The sequence below is a fragment of the Henckelia pumila genome, chromosome 4 (assembly GCF_033568475.1).
Source record: "Henckelia pumila isolate YLH828 chromosome 4, ASM3356847v2, whole genome shotgun sequence".
NCBI classification, from domain to species: Eukaryota; Viridiplantae; Streptophyta; class Magnoliopsida; order Lamiales; family Gesneriaceae; genus Henckelia; species Henckelia pumila.
The window spans coordinates 109,423,192-109,442,696 of record NC_133123.1 but is presented as its reverse complement, the minus strand read 5'-3'; positions in this window follow the sequence as shown (position 1 = coordinate 109,442,696).

Below are 19,505 nucleotides of genomic sequence, written 5' to 3'. Positions count from 1 at the left end.
ATCTAATGAAATCACATGACCAAGGAAAACAACCCGGTCAATCCAGAAGTCACACTTTCTCAACTTAGCATACAACTGCCTATCTCTCAGAACCTGCAAAACAGTATGGAGATGGAAAGCATGCTCATCAACACTGCGAGAATACACCAGGATATTGTCGATGAACACTACTACGAACTCATCCAAGAAGTCACGAAAAACCCTGTTCATCAAATCCATAAAGACAGCTGGAGCATTCGTCAATCCAAACGGCATCACGAAGAACTCGTAGTGACCATACCGTGTGCAAAATGATGTCTTAGAGATATCCTCCTATCTAACCCGCAACTGGTGTGAAACGACCCTAACTCTCTAAATATAAATAAATAAATATGCGGAATTTTTTTTTTTATACTTACTAAAAAATAATATGTACATACATGCCCATACATATATGCACAGAATAAATAGATTTAAAAATAAATAACTTAAATAAAAATGCAAACTTTAATAAAGTAAATATCTGAGTCTAACATTTAATAGAATACTGACAAATAAAATACTGACATAAGCGGAATAAATAAAATTTGCATGCACTGAAAATATTTAAATAAAATGTATAACACTGATAAAAATATTCATAACATGACATAGACTCAGACAACGGTCACGGGGTTACTGCATGTCCGCTCATAGGTCCTCGCCGCCGGTGGGTACTACGTCCTCCTCTACGTACTCACCTGCACCATATCAGTGTAGTGAGCCTAGAGGCCCAACATGCTAACATAACAAGGGTTTAAAATAATTTAAATCACTTTAATACTAATACATAACATATACATGAATGAGCATGCTTAAAAGAATATCATGACATAACATAACTTAAATTAAACTTAAATATCATAATAATACATAAACAATGTTGAGCAAAGTATTTTCTAACATCGAAAGGTCGCATCCATAGTGTAACCATACATACATTAAATACTGATCAGCATGGTAAACCAACGTACGTGGCGGTGACGAATCACCTCTTAAATTGGCAGTAAACTGCCCTTCAATAGTTCACATATGGGGACGAATCCCCCTTAAATTGTCACACTACTTCAACTTTCAACATAAAAATTATTTTCTTTTGCTCAACCTTAAACATTAAATCATGCATAAAAATTATTTCATGAATGCATGCACTGAAAATATGTTCGTAATATATATTTAATTAATTTTTCATAATATAATATACTTATACTCAAAATAGACTTTATGCATAAAAATAATTAAATATATATTCCGGACTTATTTATTTTTCATGGGTTGGTCCAGACTGCTGGTCACTCACTCTAAGCCCATTAACTTAAATAAAAACCCAATAATCATATCTTAGCCCAAATAACTTAATTAAACTTAATTGGGCCTAAATAAAAATATTTAAGCCCATTAACTTATTTAAACCCAATAAAATTCTAGACTGGCCCAAAAATAGACTGACTGGCCCAAAAAAATTCCTATGGGCCCACGAGCCCATAAAATTTACTGGGCTAACTTAAAAATAATTTTAAAAAGCCCAAATAAAATTATTTGGAAGCCCAAATAATTTTATTTCTAATTAATTGGCCCAAAAACCAATTAAAAACATCATATATTTAAAAATTAAAATACTCGAGCTCGGCCCACCTAACCCGGACCGACCTGACCCGACCCACTACCCTACAGACCCGACCCAGCCCCAGCCCCAGCCCAAACCCGACCCCCTCCTTTCCCAGCCCCCCCTCGACCGCGAGCAGCAAGCCTTCTTGGCCTACTGCCGGCCAGCTCCGGCCACCCCTGGCCGGAGCGCCACCGCCCAGACGTAGCCCACGTCTGGGCGGTGCTAACCCACCATGGCTCAACCCGAGCCATGGCCCCTAGCCCCTGACCGATCCAACCTTCCACCAAAAACCTAAACTGTCGACTCCTTGGACCAAACCGTGCATCAGATCAAACCTAGCCCACACCAGACCGAACCAGCCGCTCCTGCTCGACCCTAAGGCACCTTAGGACACCCCTTGACCGAGCCCTAGACCTTGGACCGAGCCATGCAATTAAAAACGTGAACCATAGCTACGAATTTCATGAATATGATCAAGAGTCACAAGAACGAATGCATAAAACCATAACAAATCTCGTTTTTCTGAAAATTCTTGAAGTAAACCGATGCTCATGCACACACACACGTATAACTCTGATATGGCACATTAAAATGAAAGGAGACATGCCTTGCACCATTAAAAGAAGAGATAGGAGCGTGTAGAACGAATCCGGGACGACGGGACGACGAGCAACCTTGAAACTTCGAAGAAAATCGGCTATGGAGTCTTGGAGATTTCTGATCGATGAAGAAGATGAAGGAGAGGGGGAGATATCGGCTGAGAGCTTGGAGGCGTGAGGGTTGGGTAGGTTTAGGGTAAGGTTTTAATTTAAAAATAGGTTTTTAGGATAATAAAATATTAATATGGATTTTAATTATGAAATATATAATAAAAGCCCTAACTAATAATTAAAATCTGATAACTAATTTAAAAATCCCGAAATAAATAATTTAGGGAATTTTAAAGATAATAAAAAGTCATTATTTTGGCTTATTTTGAATAAAAATGGACTCCTAAAATCATATAAAACTAAATACTAATAATTTTGAGGAAATAAAACTCAAAATAATATTTTTGGGCTAAAAAAATGCTCATGAAATAAATTGGATAGAAAGTTGTCATCTCGTCCGTCCACGGTCCCGTCTACGCGATCAAAACAATTAATTTCCATAAATCGTGAAAATCACTAATTATGGGTTAAATGCTTAAAAATAACTTAAAACATGCACAAATAATTTCACATAATTATTTAACCCATAACTCTAAAATTTTAAATAAATAAATTTCCTAATTATGCATGCGAATTTACGTATTAAAAATACCGGGTGTTACAATTCTCCCCCCCTTAAATTGGATTTCGTCCTCGAAATTAAAGTACTTACCCGAACAACTTCGGGTAGCGAGTTCTCATGTCTGCCTCGGTCTCCCAAGTAGCTTCCTCCTCCGAGTGATTCAGCCACTGGACTTTGACCATCGGTATGACCCGCGTCCTCAATCTGCGCTCCTCCTAGCCAAAATCCGTATAGGCCTCTCCTCAAATGCTAACTCCGGTGTCAACTGAAGAGGCTCAAAATCCAACACATGTGACGGGTTCGAGATGTATCTCCGAAGCATGGATACATGAAATACATTGTGCACTGCCGCTAGCCCTGGTGGTAGAGCTAAACGGTAGGCCAACGTGCCAACTCTCTCCAAGATCTCGAATGGCCCTATATATCTCGGATTAAGCTTGCCTCTCCGGCCAAATCGCACTACTCCCTTCATAGGTGACACCTTCAGGAATACGTGATCACCTACAGCAAACTCCAAATCTCGTCGTCGAGTATCTGCATAACTCTTCTGACGACTCTGAGAAGTCCTCATGCGATCCCGAATCTGTGTCACAATATCAGCTGTCTGCTGCACAATCTCAGGACCAAGTAAAATCCTCTCACCGACCTCATCCCAATGCACAGGAGATCTGCACCTCCTCCCGTACAATGCTGCATAAGGAGCCATACCTATAGACGACTGAAAACTGTTGTTATAGGTAAACTTCACTAATGACAGTCTAGTCTCCCAAGAGCCCTGAAAATCAATGACACAAGCTCTCAGAAGATCCTCGAGAACCTGGATCACTCTCTCAGACTGACCATCTGTCTGGGGATGAAAAGCTGTGCTGAACAGTAGTCTAGTCCCCAATGCTGTGTGCAAACTCTTCCAAAACGCGGATGTAAATCTCGGATCTCTGTCTGACACAATCGACACTGGTATGCCATGCAATCTAACAATCTCCTTGATGTAGAGCTCTGCATACTGTGTCAATGAGTAAGTAGTCCTCACCGGCAAGAAATGAGCTGACTTGGTGAGTCTATCCACAATCACCCAAATCATTGTGCAACCTCTGGCACTTCTCGGTAAGCCAACTACAAAGTCCATCGTAATATTCTCCCATTTCCATTCCGGAATAGGAAGAGGTCTAAGAAGTCCTGCTGGATGCTGATGCTCGGCCTTGACCTGCTGACAAGTCAAGCACTCTGACACAACTCTCCCGATGTCTCTCTTCATCCCGGGCCACCAATACAATAGTTGCAAATCTCGGTACATCTTCGTACTTCCGGGGTGAATGGAGTACGGAGATGTGTGAGCCTCTGTTAGAATCTCAGCTCTCAACTGATCGACGTTCGGTACCCACATCCTACCACGGTACTAAACAATGCCATCCACAACTGTATACAGAAGACCACCCTTGGCCTCATCTCTCTGTCTCCAACGCTGCAACTCCTCATCAGTAGGTTGTCCCTCTCTGATCCGATCCCGTAGAATCGGCTGCACCGTCAATACTGACAAGCTCGGTGCATGACCACTCGAGTAAATCTCCAAATCAAACCTCTGAATCTCACTCTGCAGTGGTAACTGCATTGACAAACACGATACCACTGACGACTTCCGATTCAAAGCATCGGCCACTACATTAGCTTTACCTGGATGGTAGCTAATGTCACAGTCATAATCCTTCACCAACTCCAACCATCTCCGTTGCCTCATGTTCAACTCCTTCTGAGTGAAGAAGTACTTGAGGCTCTTGTGATCCATAAAAATCTTGCACTTCTCTCCATACAGACAGTGCCTCCAGATTTTCAAAGCGAAGACCACTGCCGCTAACTCCAAGTCATGTGTCGGATAGTTCTGCTCATGAATCTTCAACTGCCTCGACGCATAAGAAATAACCTTACCACACTGCATAAGTACTGCGCCTAAACCTATCTTAGACGCGTCGGTGTACACCACTAACTCCTCGTGTGGTACTGTCATCGCTAAAACCGGTGCGGTAGTGAGTGCTTCCTTCAGCTGATCGAAGATCCTCTGACAGTCTGAACTCCAAATAAACTTCGCGTTCTTCTTGGTTAAGGAAGTCAAGGGTACTGCAATAGAGGAAAAACCCTTGATGAACTTCCTATAGTATCCTGCCAAACCCAAGAAACTGCGAATCTCTGAAGCATTCTTCGGAATACCCCATTTCTGCACTGCCTCAACCTTCGACTGATCCACTGCAATCCCATCTCTCGAAATAATGTGGCCAAGAAATGCCACCTGCTCGAGCCAAAACTCGCACTTGCTGAACTTGGCATACAAACGATGCTCCCTCAAAGTCTGCAAGGCTGTCTGTAGATGCTGCCTATGCTACTCAACGCTCCTAGAGTAGATCAAGATATCATCAATGAAGACTATGATGAACTAATCAAGATACGGCTGAAAAACCCGGTTCATGAGATCCATGAAAACCGCTGGAGCATTGGTCATCCCAAATGGCATCACTAAGAACTCGTAATGCCCATAACGTGTCCGGAAAGCAGTCTTGGACACATATGCATCTCTAACTCGCAGCTGATGATAACCAGATCGCAGGTCGATCTTGGAGAACACTGAAGCTCCCTGCAACTGATCAAATAAGTCCTCTATCCTCGGTAGTGGGTACTTATTATTCACTGTGACCCTGTTGAGCTCTCGATAATCGATGCACAGTCTCATACTGCCATCCTTCTTCTTCACAATGGAGCTCCCCATGGAGAAAAGCTAGGACGAACAAAGCCTTTCTCTAATAATTCCTGTATCTGCTCCTTCAACTCTTTCATCTCGGTAGGAGCAAGTCTGTATGGTGCCTTAGAGATAGGCACGGTGTCTGGCACTAAGTCGATGCTGAACTCCACATCTCTCACTGGTGGAATTCCTGCAACATCCTCCGGGAAGACGTCCGGAAAGTCACGAACCACCTCTATCTCTGATAATGATCTGCTAGGTGATTCTGAGGCCGTGACAATACTTGCTAGAAAACCTTGGCAACCCCGTTTCAACAACTTCCTTGCCTGAATAAGAGATATCACCTGAGGAATATCACTGCTCTGAGATGCATGAAAAGTAAACGGGTCACCTCCCGGCGGTTTCACTAACACTGTCCTCCGACGAAAATCAATCGAAGCTCCATTGACTTTCAACCAGTCCATACCCAATATCAAATCAAATCCACTCAACGGCAAAACCACCACATCAGCGCGAATAGAGTGCCCCTGAAGCTCCAACTCCAGTTCTCGAATGACATTAGAGGTAGAAATAATCTGTCCTGACGGCATAGTGACATCATAACCACTGTCAACAATCTCGGGTGTGATGCCTATCTGTCTGATAAACTCCAAGGCGATAAACGAATGCGTAGCTCCTGAATCTAGCAACGCAAACGTGGAGTTGCCTCCAACTAAAATTCTCCCTGCATGCAGAAGAATCCCAACAATTTCATACCACTACTAAACTTTTCCCCAAAGATAAGTCACTAATAACCCTTAATTCTAGTCACAAGTAAAACATGCTTCTTATTCTAACATGCAAATAGATAATCCAAATAACAACAATTCCACAGAAAAACGAAATTCTTAACCAAAGGAAGAAATTGTAAAATGCTAGAGGTAAGATATACCGGTGATCAAGGAGGTGTCTGGGTCTGCCTCCTCTGCCTGCATGACGAACACTCTACCAGCAGTGTTCTTCTTCCTCGGGCAGTTAGCTATCTGATGCCCTGGCTCCCTACAGTGGAAACAAACTCCTGCTCCCAACAGACAAGGTCCCGAATGCATCTTCTGACACTTTGGGCAAGTAGGAAAACCTATAGCATTAGGGGCCCTGCCCCTCAACTGCTGTGGCCTCTGCTGCGGATTCGGGCCCTTAGCCGGCCCAGTAAACTGCTTCTTCGCAGGAGGCTGCGAAGGTGGTCGCTGATACCCAGTCTGAAACTGCCTCTTACCCTGCTGCTCCCTCTAGATCTCTCTCCGACCCTCCTCGAAACGCAAGGCTCTACTGACTGCAGTCTCGTAAGTATGGACGTCCGTCATGTGAACGTCATGCCTGATATCTGCCTTCAGGCCCTCCACAAACTGCCTCATCTTCTCCGGTGGACTATCTGAAATCAGGGGCACAAAGTGACAGCCCCTCTCGAACTGCCTCACATACTCCACCACTGATCTGTCCCCCTGACGGAGACTCATAAACTCTCGGATCATGCGACTGCGCACATCCTCAGTGAAATACTTGGCATAGAAGATACTCCTAAACTCCGCCCACGTCAATGTAGGAAGGTGTATTCCCCTGGCAGCACCCTCCCACCAAAGAGCTGCGTCTCCCCTCAGCATATACATCGCACAGTTCACCCTGTCGACATCTGTGATCCCCATATACGCAAAGATGGACTCCAAAGATTGAATCCACCCCTCAGCCACCAAAGGATCGGTGGTACCAGTGAACTCCTTGGGTCCCTTCTTCTGGAACCGCTCAGCTACGTCCTCCTCATGGGACATTCTAGGACGTGAAGCCTGCTGCTCTAACAGAGCAGTAACCCCTGCCATCAAAGTAGCATTGGCCTGCTCCAATGCTGCAAGTGGGTTCTGCGGAGGTGGAGGTGTAGGTGTAGATTCCCCACTTCTGTTCATCGGTCTGGGAGGCATTCTGCACCACCACATATTTCTTTACGTAAATCGCCATGCATAACTAAGTGTTTTAACATTAATGCTAACTTAAATTCTTAAAAGTAAATCATGCTATAAACACTTAAAACTTACAGACCGGTAGCGTGGATTTCTGAGCTCGCATAGCAGTAATGACCCCTCCAAGGACCGTGCTTTGATACCAACTGAAACGACCCTAACTCTCTAAATATAAATAAATAAATATGCGGAATTTTTTTTTTTTATACTTACTAAAAAATAATATGTACATACATGCCCATACATATATGCACAGAATAAATAGATTTAAAAATAAATAACTTAAATAAAAATGCAAACTTTAATAAAGTAAATATCTGAGTCTAACATTTAATAGAATACTGACAAATAAAATACTGACATAAGCGGAATAAATAAAATTTGCATGCACTGAAAATATTTAAATAAAATGTATAACACTGATAAAAATATTCATAACATGACATAGACTCAGACAACGGTCACGGGGTTACTGCATGTCCGCTCATAGGTCCTCGCCGCCGGTGGGTACTACGTCATCCTCTACGTACTCACCTGCACCATATCAGTGTAGTGAGCCTAGAGGCCCAACATGCTAACATAACAAGGGTTTAAAATAATTTAAATCACTTTAATACTAATACATAACATATACATGAATGAGCATGCTTAAAAGAATATCATGACATAACATAACTTAAATTAAACTTAAATATCATAATAATACATAAACAATGTTGAGCAAAGTATTTTCTAACATCGAAAGGTCGCATCCATAGTGTAACCATACATACAATAAATACTGATCAGCGTGGTAAACCAACGTACGTGGCGGTGACGAATCACCTCTTAAATTAGCAGTAAACTGCCCTTCAATAGTTCACATATGGGGACGAATCCCCCTTAAATTGTCACACTACTTCAACTTCCAACATAAAAATTATTTTCTTTTGCTCAACCTTAAACATTAAATCATGCATAAAAATTATTTCATGAATGCATGCACTAGAAATATGTCCGTAATATATATTTAATTAATTTTTCATAATATAATATACTTATACTCAAAATAGACTTTATGCATAAAAATAATTAAATATATATTCCGGACTTATTTATTTTTCATGGGTTGGTCCAGACTGCTGGTCACTCACTCTAAGCCCATTAACTTAAATAAAAATCCAATAATCATATCTTAGCCCAAATAACTTAATTAAACTTAATTGGTCCTAAATAAAAATATTTAAGCCCATTAAATTATTTAAACCCAATAAAATTCTAGACTGGCCCAAAAATACACTGACTGGCCCAAAAACATTTCTATGGGCCCACGAGCCCATAAAATTTACTGGGCTAACTTAAAAATAATTTTAAAAAGCCCAAATAAAATTATTTAAAAGCCCAAATAATTTTATTTCTAATTAATTGGCCCAAAAACCAATTAAAAACATCATATATTTAAAAATTAAAATACTCGAGCCCGGCCCACCTAACCTGGACCCGGACCGACCTGACCCAACCCACTACCCTACAGACCCGACCCAGATCACCCAGACCCGACCCAGCCCCAGCCCCAGCCCTAGCCTAAACCCGACCCCCTCCTTTCCCAGCCCCCCCTCGGCCGCGAGCAGCAGGCCTTCTTGGCCTGCTGCCGGCCAGCTCCGGCCACCCCTGGCCAGAGCGCCGCCGCCCAGACGTAGCCCATGTCTGGGCGGTGCTAACCCACCATGGGTCAACCCGAGCCATGGCCCCTAGCCCCTGACAGATCCAACCTTCCACCAAAACCCTAAACTGTCGACTCCTTGGACCAAACCGTGCATCAGATCAAACCTAGCCCACACCAGACTGAACCAGCCACTCCTGCTCGACCCTAAGGCACCCTAGGACACCCCTTGACCAAGCCCTAGCCCTTGGACCGAGCCATGCAATTAAAAACGTGAACCATAGCTAAGAATTTCATGAATATGATCAAGAGTCACAAGAACGAATGCATAAAACCATAACAAATCTCGTTTTTCTGAAAATTCTTGAAGTAAACCGATGCTCACGCACACACACACGTATAACTCTGATATGGCACATTAAAATGAAAGGAGACAAGCCTTGCACCATTAAAAGAAGAGATAGGAGCGTGTAGAACGAATCCGGGACGACGGGACGACGAGCAACCTTGAAACTTCGAAGAAAATCGGCTATGGAGCCTTGGAGATTTCTGATCGATGAAGAAGATGAAGGAGAGGGGGAGATGTCGGCTGAGAGCTTGGAGGCGTGAGGGTTGGGTAGGTTTAGGGTAAGGTTTTAATTTAAAAATAGGTTTTTAGGATAATAAAATATTAATATGGATTTTTAATTATGAAATATATAATAAAAGCCCTAACTAATAATTAAAATCTGATAACTAATTTAAAAATCCCGAAATAAATAATTTAGGGAATTTTAAAGATAATAAAAATTCATTATTTTGGCTTATTTTGAATAAAAATGGACTCCTAAAATCATATAAAATTAAATACTAATAATTTTGAGGAAATAAAACTCAAAATAATATTTTTGGGCTCTAAAAATGCTCATGAAATAAATTGGATAGAAAGTTGTCATCTCGTCCGTCCACGGTCCCGTCTATGCGATCAAAACAATTAATTTCCATAAATCGTGAGAATCACTAATTATGGGTTAAATGCTTAAAAATAACTTAAAACATGCACAAATAATTTCACATAATTATTTAACCCATAACTCTAAAATTTTAAATAAATAAATTTCCTAATTATGCATGCGAATTTACGTATTAAAAATACCGGGTGTTACATGGTGATATCCCGAACGCAAATCGATCTTCGAATAAACAGAAGTACCCTGAAGCTGATCAAACAGATCGTCTATCCGCGGAAGATGATACTTATTTTTCACCGTCGCTTAATTAAGTCGTCAATAGTCTATACACAGATGCATCGACCCATCCTTTTTCTTGAAAAATAAGACTGGGGCTCCCCATGGTGAAACACTAGGCCGAATGTATCCTTTATTGCTGTGATATTTGTGCCCGCAAATGCACGACATCAAGTTTTAATATAATGATGAATAGAGTGTCGAACCCATGAGGAATAAAAATTTATATTCACACCAAGTCCAGTAATTAAAATAATCTCAACTTTGTTTAGAAAATCAAAATTTCAAATTTCAAATAACTAAAATAAAATAAAGAATCTAGAATTTGAAGGATGGATTTGGGTACACGATCTGAGACAGGTTCTAGATACAAGAGATCACTTTATTTTCATTCATGAAAATCATATCAATTGATTATATCATCTATTCCAATTTATAGGCCAAGAACCCTTAATTGTTATTTACTCCCTCTCCTGAGTGCCGAGTAAATGTTATTATTCTAATTCTAATTTCGATATCCCTATCAGAAATCAAACAACAAAATAATTTATCAAGTTCTATGGTTCTCTTTCAATGACCTCAAAGGAACTTGTAGGCCTCCCGACCTCTACAAAAATCCTAGGTTGTGTTTTCCTATAATCTTATTCAAAATATTCTCTCTCGAGTGCCAGATTTCAAATAAATATAACAATTCAATTAATGATCAAGTAATTGAAAGACAATCAAAACAAAAATACACAAATAAATTGTTAAGAATAAATAATAGTAGGCAAAATAATAGTCAAAACATGAAACTTCAATCAAGATACGTGTCTCTAGAAACAACTAATAAGTTTATAATGAAAAAATTAAACACATAGACATATTCAAAAATCTCATAATAAATCAAGGCAGATAATAAAATCACAGAGTAGAGTTGATTCTCCATCCCCAGATGAATTTCCTCTGTATGGTGATTCGATTATCCCTTGTCTTTCGCTCCCACGTCTCAAATTCGTGTCCCAAGCCTACTTGAATGCGTAGTTGTGTGATTCTATTGTTTGGGTTCCGCTTCTTCTCCTCTCGATTCTCTCCAAAGTGTGCGTCTCTTGTGCGGCTCCTCCTTTTAATTGTGCCTAAATATCTCCTTTTATATGCCCCTAAAATCGTCCAAAAAAAGCCCAAAGAAAACCCAAAGTTTCCTTCCAAAAAAAATCACAAAATCTAACTTCGCGACGGCGCGCCCGCGCCTATAGTCTTCCGCGCCCACGCATGGCTTTCGGGTATGAAATTCTACAGCGCGCGACAATTTTCAAAATATCATATCTCACAATCTAACCATCGGATGGAGCTAAAATTTGGACAGTAGTTTAAAAACATCTCAAAATGTATTCTGAATGGTAGAGATCGGATTTGGTGAATCAATAATTTCCAATAATTTTCTGAAGTTGTTGCTCCGTATTTCATCCTTCCGCTTCTTCTTGGTACTTTTGCACCAATCCTTGAAACTCACAAACAATAACAAATATGCATAATACCCACTCAATAAATCAAAAAAGCTAAGTCAAATCATATATAAATTAAGTACATAAATTGCACCTATCATTTATCAAGAAGGTCCTGCAGCTGCTTCTGCAACTCTCGCATCTCTGTCGGTGCTAAACGGTACGGACCTTTAGAAATCGGCGCTGTCCCTGGAACTAACTCAATGCCAAACTCGATCTCCCGCACTGGTGGTAAACTTGAAATCTCATCCGGAAACACATCCGAAAACTCGCGAACTACGGGCATCTCCTGGATGTTTGGTCCCTCCAAAGATGCATCGATGGCATAGATAATGTTTAATCCTGACTTTTGGTGATAACAAAACAATACATCGTTGTTTTAGGACGGCCGTCATTTAATTGTATGCACATGTAATCTACCGACGTCAAGACATCAGCTGATCAAGAGATATCAACTAGAATAAGCAGTATCAGCTAATCAAATCATGTCAACCGTTACTTGTCAACCGAGCGAGACTTTTCTACCGACTAAGATATCTAATGAACTTCGAAGGTGGTCAGCTACACGCTACACTTAGAAGTCACAGATTTCCAGTTCTTGGAAAGTTGACAAGACAACTTAAATACAAACGACAAAGCATTTAAGGAGCTATCTGATAAAGTGAGAAAGCCATAAATAGCATTTAATGTGAGCGACACATTGAAAAAACAATTAAAGGCGCTTCTAGTACAAGATATTCAGAAGATATTATTAATATCTGACATCAGACGCTTTCATACCGTTGACAGAAGAGAAAGACGTTGGAGAAAATTGATATAAATATCAAAGCCTCTCTACAAAGAAGTAGCACCACAATTACAAAGAATTTGCATACTTGAGCTCTTGAATCTACTTTGAATACTCGACCGATCATTCAAACCTAAGCCAAAAAGCTTATCCGATCTACAAGGAGATCTTTTCAAGGATTACTCAAATCCAGCTTTTGTTTGAAGAACACTATCTGCTACAAGGATTTGAGAGTTTAAGTCTTCAAGAAACTTAGACGTTTATCATCACCGACTGAAAAAAAGTTTGATAAGAGCTTTAAATCTTATCACTGTGAATCTAGGAGTTCCTTTTTGGGCATTGGATAAGTCCTAACTTGGATCGAGTGTATTGCAAAACGTTGTAATAACCAAAGTCTTCTAGTGAATCCTTCCGAGGTGTAAGAAGGGGTGACGTAGGAGATTGAGCTTCGAACATCCAGAAATATATGTGTTTATTTATGTAAGAAAATGGGGGTTGCACATAAATAGTTTGAGGTGTTGTCCAAAGGTTTTGACAACACCTACAATAACACCTTGAGTAATTTGCAGCGAAATATAATTTGAACGTGAATAAAATAAACAAGCAATCAAATAAATAGACTCAAATGATTTAAACAAGAGTATAAAATATTATTGCAGTGCCTCAGGGAAAAACTTCACTAGAAAACTATTCAAAGAGTTTTACAAACCCTAACACTAGTGATCATTGTAAAAATCAATTTCTCAAAACAAGTGAGAAAATAAACCATAAAAATAAATCCTAAAAATTCTATGCAAGATAGAATAAATAAAATAGAGTAAGCAGTTGAAAATCTTGATGCCAAAACTTGTAGAGACGAAAACACTCTTCGATCTTTGATCTTCAAGTGTTCTTCAAAGCATCAAGCTAGAACACGACCTCAACTGAGCTTTATAAGATCTTCAGAATACCCTATGTTATATGCACATAAGCTCTCTTAAAAGTATTGCTTTCAGTCTCTCTATATCTCTCGATCGGTGTACATCCAACTCCTTAAATAGTACAAGAATCCTTCTTCAACATGTTTCCTTGTAGGCGTAGGATTCTTTAGATTTGATCATATCAAATCTACACAATTTAAACAAAGATATATATTAGATATGATCTGATAAATATTATATAAAGCTTATCAATATCTCAAATCAACTTAATCAAGGAAATAAAACACTTATGTAAAAGTTACTTCATGTCCAAAAAAGACAAAAGATATTAAATAAAATCTTTTCAGAAATAAGAGATTTTAAGGAATAAAATATTCTTTTCAATCTCTCCCTTTTTGCCTTTCTGGACAAAATACTTTTAATCCAAAAACAAATCAACTTAACTCCTCCTGAATACTAAAACAAATTCTCCCCCTAAGTGTAAGAAGAGGTGTTGTCATGAGATGTTGGCAACATCTAGATACAACATTTCAGAACTATAAGCACATGTAAAACAAAGAGACAAATAATTCAGAGTAAACACCAAAAACAGTTTTGATTAGGAGCAGAGCAAAAAAAAAAAACTAAAACTAAAACTAAGCAAGAACCCAAAAAAAAACGAAAACAACTAAAGCAAATCTAGAATTGATGGCTTTCAGATGAGCCATTTGCTTCAGCTTCTTCTTCTTCTTCTTCTTCTCCAGCTTCACTTTCTTCTCCCTTTTTTTGTTCAGAAGGGCCAGCTCCGCTTAGTAGTGACTCGTAGTGAGCCTTTAAACCTTCATAATAGGCAAGATCAGCCTTAGCCTGTGCAATATTCTGCTCAGCATGCACCAATTGGGCTTGAACAAAAGTAGAATCAATGTTCTGCACAGCAGAGGGGGGTACAAAAATTTCATTAGCAGAGGGGGTGTTGACAACACCTGCCACAACACCTGTAGCAACACCTGATTCAGACCAAGGTAGGTCTATCTTTCTATTGCCTCGCAGCAATGCAGGTGCTATCTTCAGCAGTTCTCCTTGTTCAATAAGAACCTCATCATCATCTTTCTCAATCTCTTGAGACAGCAGCATAGAATAGATTAGGGATGGATAAGGCAGCTTCAAAGTTCGTTGTGCACAGTCTGCAAAGGCCATGACTGTGTCAAACACAAGTCGACCATAGTTGAAATTGCTTCCTGTTCCAATGGCATACAAGACTGGAGCCTGATGCTTGGTAACAAAAGTAGAATTCCCAGATGGAGTCCATGTCTTGACAGCGGTCTTGTGTAGAACAGAGTAGAAGGAGGTGAACTTGGCAGCCTGCAACTTCTTAGGGTGAGCTGGAAATACAGTTACTTGACCTCCTGTGATGACATATATCATCTCATCCAAATTAGGTAGTGCAGCATCAACACCAGTAAGTTTATGGAGGAATCCATTGATCATAGGAGGACTAAAGGCAAAAATCTGTCCTTGCACATACACCTTCCCATACTTGACATATCGTGGATCCTTCACAGCTTCAGTCAAGTTACAATTGAATTCTCGAACAATTTTCCTGCAATACGGACCAGCAGTGGAGATAGTGGCCAGCAGATTTCTCACCTCAAAGAATCTGACCAAATTTTGAGCTCCATAGCTCTCCACATCAATATTGTGTTCCTCAAGGAACTCAAGAATACTTATCCCAACAATCTGCAATTTTCTTGGAATAAAAAGTTGAGGAATAAGACTCATTTACCCGATAGTCTTCACCCAAGGTGTTGTCCAGGGTGTCGAAAACACCTTCCTCAACATCTTTTTCTTCTTCCTCAGACTCATCAGAATTTGACTCTTCTTCCAATTCTTTCTCAGCATCTGAATCTTCACTCGAGTCAGAGCTGGAACTATCAGAGGGATGAGGACGATTATCAGCAAATTCCTCCATCATTTCTTCGTCTGGTTCATCATCATTATTTTGAGGAGGAGAAACAACTGTAGGCTTTGTGATTTTGGACTTATTCATCTTAGCCATGAACTGGGCTATTGAAATTTCCTCGTCATTAGAAAATACAAGAGGAGCAGTAGATGATGGTTCCTCAACAGTAGGAATAGATGCAGATGCATCTTTCTTGATCTCAGCAGCAACAGGTGGAGGTTCTGATATTGTGAATTCATCATCAGACGATGAACTCCCCTTTGATTGTTCCTCAGATTCAAACGGAATGGGGATGGTTGGAACAGCGGGTTCCATGGCACTCGCCTTTCCCTTTTTTCGATGTACCAACTTAAAATCTTCATCGGAGCTTGCATCACCAGAAGAAAATTCGGTGTCCACAAGAGAAGGTCTTGAAGGTTGGCCTTTCCCTCGAAATCTCTTCGATGCTGTATAGTCAGGATTGTATCCAGCTTGTCTCTTGGATCGGAGAGTCAAGGGTTTCGTGGGAAACACCTTGTTTAGCACAGACATGTCAGGCAAATTTTCCACATCGATCTCATTGCCTGGCTCTCCTGGAGCGATGGAGTCTAGGGGCACTGGTTCTTTAGCAACAGTGACTATGGCTTGCTCGGTCAGAGGGTGTGATGACGGAGGTGTTGTAACACCTTCAGTAGAATCTTCCTTATAGCCCATCTCCGATCGGATATCGTGTGAATAAAAACTCTTTCCTGCCATTTGAATATGCGAGAGTGAACACACGAAAAGAAATTTAGGGCAATAAACAGCAGGGATAGTGAGAATGTAGCGATGCGAGAGTGAAAGAAAGGAAATAATATTATCCCAAAAACAGATAAACACCCAATTATAACACACAAACTTTCCTAATCTCACTAGAATTACAGCCCCTCTAACGGTACAAATTCCCCAATGGTAACAATCCTAAAATGGTAACAAATCCGATTTAAATTTGGAAACAAATCTCTTCGATTTTCACCGATAATCTAGGCTCAAATATTTCACCAAATATTTCCAATTTTAACTCCTCATTAGAATATAACACCACTGAAACAAAATCCAATCTCATTCAAATTCAAAAATTCAGTGGATAGGGCAAAATTCAAAATTTTTGTTTGATCAGAATTTATAACCTTTCGGCCCAAGATATTCACAAAAATAAAATATGCATGTCCTAATTATGTCTAAAACAAAGTGTGACAGAAATTAAAATGCAATCACTTGCAAAAATATATGTTGACAAATGAGGTTTTTTCAATGATGTTGGCAACATCTTCCAGCAACACTTCATGATTCATAAAAATTTTGGTATCCAATTCATTATAATTTTCAGAAGTGGTAGCCTGCACACTAAAGGAATGATCTTCAATGGACCCCTTTAGGTAGCTTTTTCCATTTGCTTCTGATTTTCAATCAAATTTGATGATTGACTCAATTCAAGTTTAATCATTCTTGTTATTTTGTGATTCTGATTTTGCAAAGTCACTTTTTGATGCGATCATGGATAGTTCGCATGTTGATCAAGTGGTTAAGGATCCGTTGGAGATGCCAAGAGGATCAATTACGAGAGGTCGAGCTAAGAAATTCAAAGATGCGCTTCAATCGTTGATAATGGACTTTGGAATGCTTGAAGATCATTTTGAGGGATGCTATAATCTTATTGAAGTCCAAGGAAGTAAAGAAAGTGGAGGAAATATCAAAGAAAACACCAAAACAAGTGTCTTGGACAGTCACGCATGCGCGCCCGTGCCATTCCACAAGCGCCCGCGCGTGGATGCAATTTTAAAGTTTGGCGGACAGACCCTTATGCGCGCCCGCGCCTGATCTGGTATTTTCAAGTTTTTCTGGACAGAGTCCTGTGCACGCCTGCGCCTGCTTACGCGCGCCCACGCGTCGATTCAGAAAGCTATGCGCGCCCGCGCCTGCACTCGTTTTCACACAGTTCGGCGTGTTTGTGTGTGTGCAAGACTTTTTGATATTTTGGCATTATTTTCTTTATTTTGAGTCTTTTAATTATACTAGGAAACTTTATAGATGATATCTTTGATATCTTTAAGCTATATTTTGGGTTATCTTTTATTTTTGATTGTAAACTATAAATACTTTTGTTTTATTTCATTAATAAGGATTCAGATTCAGTTTATACAAAAATTATTGAAAATTCTCTCAAGAATTTTATTCAAAGCTTTGATTTGTTCTTCAAATCAAACTTTCTCAGTTAATTACTTGGAAACGTTTGTCGATTGTTTCTCACTGAAGATTTTCAAATACAAGTTTATCTGAAGGTTTTCTTTGGTTTCAATTGTTGTGGTTTCTGTTGTTAATCGTACCGTCGATTAAAGGTGGAAATCCAAAACCCTATCAATTTTACTTGTTTCAAAGATTGGGCAAAACTTTGAGTCTTTTGTTTATTGGTTAGAGGGTGCGATTCAAATTGTAATCGTGTTTGCTAATCTTACACAACAAGATTCATATCATTTGGTATCAAAGCCAAGGTTTTGAATCAAGTAAGTACCTATCTTCATCTATATCTGTTCTTCGTGTTCTTCGTTCTTCATCTAAGTCTACTCTTTATAAAATTTTTGTGTCGTTTCTTTCAAACTTGTTATCCAAGTCTCGTGTCTTGTGCTACAAGTTATAAATTTCAAAAAAAAAAAAAATCGGTCAAAAAAAAAAAGTGAAGAAAAGTAACTTGTGGCCAATTTCTTTGTCTTTATTCATCCTTGAAGCGAGTCAGAGTCAAGTTGTCCATAAAATTTCCTACTTGTGTTTGTGCAATCTTTGTGGGTCAATTTTCAAGCGTCTAAAAGTTTTAAACTTGAAGGTTTGAATCTTATTCTACAAAGCAAAGCCTCTCCATAAATTTGAGTGAAAAAAAAGGGAGTGCTTGAGTGATTCGTTTGGAGTGAACTGTGAGAATTTGTGTGAGGAAGTTTATTACTAACGATTTTCTTGCAGGTACCATGAACCCCAATAAGGATGTTAGTGAGAGTGTGAACCAAGGAATTTCCAAGGTTCAAATGGATGAGTTGATGGGGCAGTTGACTAGGGCGATGAGATCGGAGTTAGAACCTCTTCATGAGAGGATGAGTAAGTTGGAGGAGAGTAGTGGTAGTGGAAAGAAAAATAAAAATAGGAAGGGGAACGATTTTGAAGACGATGAGGAAAGTTTTGATGAGAATTGGGAGGAGGAGAGAAGAGTACATAGGGGTAGACATAGGCGAGAAGCGGTGCGAGGAAAATATACGGAGGGTAGTAAGGAGGATGGGAATATCAGTAGTATTAAGATGAAAATTCCAGCGTTTCAGGGAAAATATGATCCGGAGGCGTATCTGGAATGGGAAAAGCGTGTAGAGTTTGTGTTTGATTGTCATCACTATTCTGATCTTACGAAAGTGCGGTTGGCAGTGGTTGAGTTTGTAGATTATGCATTAATCTGATGGGATCAATTAGTGACCACTAGAAGAAGATGTGGAGAACCGCCTATTGAGACGTGGGAAGAGATGAAGTGTGTCATGAAGAAGCGGTTTGTGCCTAACCATTATTATCGTGAAATGTACAGGCGTTTACAAACTTTGAAGCAGGGTCCAAGGAGCGTGGAGGATTACTACAAGGTGTTGGAGACCACGATGATTCGGACCAATATTGAGGAGGATAATGAAGCTACAATGGCCAGATTTTTGAGCGGTTTGAATAGAGAAATCCAAGACCAAGTGGATCTTCGCCATTGTTTAGATTTGGATGAGATGGTACAGACGGCCATGAAGGTGGAACAACAGCTCAAGAGAAGAGGAGCTGGTCGATTTCCTTCAGGTAGAGGATCGTCGACTTCTTGGCGTCCAAGCGTTGCAAAACGGGAGGACAACAAGCAAGG